Here is a 2104-nt window from a genome sequence, read left to right on the forward strand (position 1 = left end):
CGACGAAGTGTGAGCACAGAGTCGTTTCAGCCCTGATCTTGCGAGATCGCGGGTGGAGCTATATTCAGCTCGGCCGTGCCTCTCTAATATGCATGTTATTGTGTGTGGAAAGTCTCACTGGGCGTGGATATATTTAAATACTTTGTGCTGAAACGCCCTGGGAGAGAAAGCTCGCAAGCATCTCTCCACAGAGTAGTTATAGGGAATGTTCCTTCCGGTGTTGGGCTGGATGGGTTTAGGAGTGGGCTGCCTCCCCAGGCTTCTGGGTATTTTTAAGTGGGCGGTCCCTCTGAATCCCGCTTAGTAAGTTTGGGCTGGGTAGAATGCTCCCCCTCTTCAGGGCTTTAAGTGAACAGCCTCTGCTCAGAGTGTAGCTGTCTGTGGATGGTTATGCTCCAGCTCAAGCTTGCTTTGCTCTGGAATATATCGGTCTGAGGGCAGCTATGTTCTAGCCTGGCTTCTATAACTAGGTTGGGTTCCTCCTTGGCACAAGCTCTCTCGAGTAAGCGCTGAAGTCTTGTCTAGGAATCTACTATTCAAGGATAGCTGTGGTCCAGCTCAGAGACTGCTCCCCTTTTAGGGTTTTTAAGAAGTGGTCTCCTTGAGCCCCTTGCCTAGACTGTGCTGTAGATGGCCTACTCCGTGGTCTGAGCAAATTTCAGCCTTATCTGAGGGAACTGCTATTCGAGGATAGCTGTGTCCAGCCCTCTAGTGTTATAGCCACTGCTTACATTAGGCTTTGATCTTGGACTAATTATGTTTATGTGTTCGCTCTTTAGCAAATCATTTACTGATGGTCCAGATCTCCCTTTTGTGAGCTCCTGGTCAAAAACACAATGCTTCGCTAGCCTACTGTGGGACTGACACTGATTGGGGACCTCCTTAGTATAGCCATCTTTGGGTGGTTATATTCCAGCCCTCGTGGCCCGAAGCATCAGTGGCTTGGCCTCTTTCTGAGGAAAGGCTAGGTGTATGTCTGTCACTTCCTTGGTCTCTCACCAGATGGACAGGCATGCACCTTGGCATGGCATAGTTGGCATTTCATTCCCCATTGTGTCCGCTAGAGGATGCAGTGTGGAGTTCCCTAGAAGGGTAACATCTCGGGTTACGAATGTAACCATGGTTCCCCCGAGATGGAACGAGACGCTGCGTCCCCTCACCATGCCTTCGGCCTGCCTGTTTATGTCTCAGTTGGTGACATATTCAGCAGGTGCCCTTTTATGCTTCTGGGTACACGTCTATGACGTCACGGGCCACGTGGACCAATAGGATTGGCGTTGTTTCACACGTGCTTCAGACACTGGTCATACTGGCAGCATTCCCCATTGTGTCCGTTAGAGGATGCAGCGTCTCGTTCCCTCTCGGGGAACCATGGTTACATGCGTAACCCGAGAAGTTTTACCTACTTCTTTTTGTAGTAGTCTGAGGAAGACATCTTTTTCTAGATTTGCAAGCAAAAAGTAAACTTATATATATTTATATAATATATAATATATTTTTTAAATTTAAAGTTTAATTTCTTGGCCAAAGCCCACAACAACACTTTTAGAGCTTCCAGAAATAAGACGCAGTCACAATTGATTGAGTGGAATTTAACGGATTAAGAATTTCTGGTTTCTTATTTGCAAATAAGAAGTTCCACAGCAGGGCCCTCCATGGCCAGGCTATTTGAAGTTTTAGTTTTTAACCTTTATTTATATATATATATAGTGCTTTTAACAATACAGATTGTGTCAAAGCAACTGTGCAGCATTAATTAGGAAAATAATTGGTGTTTCGCCGGGCCGCCAAGAAATATAGAGCTGAGTATCATCAGCATAACAGTGAAAGCGTGAAGAGTAATGGCCCCAGTACTGAGCCTTGAGGTACTCCATACTGCACTTGTGATCGATATGATACCTCTTCATTCACTGTTACGAATTGATGTCGGTCAGATAAGTACGATTTGAACCATGCTAATACACTTTCATTAATGCCAACAAAGTTTTCTAGTCTATTCAAAAGAATGTTGTGGTCAATAGTGTCGAACACAACACTAAGATCAAGTAAAACTAGCAATGAGATACAGCCTTGGTCTGACGCAAGAAGCAAGTCATTTGTCATT

The sequence above is a fragment of the Sinocyclocheilus anshuiensis genome, unplaced genomic scaffold (assembly GCF_001515605.1).
Source record: "Sinocyclocheilus anshuiensis isolate Anshui unplaced genomic scaffold, SAMN03320099.WGS_v1.1 scaffold127, whole genome shotgun sequence".
NCBI classification, from domain to species: Eukaryota; Metazoa; Chordata; class Actinopteri; order Cypriniformes; family Cyprinidae; genus Sinocyclocheilus; species Sinocyclocheilus anshuiensis.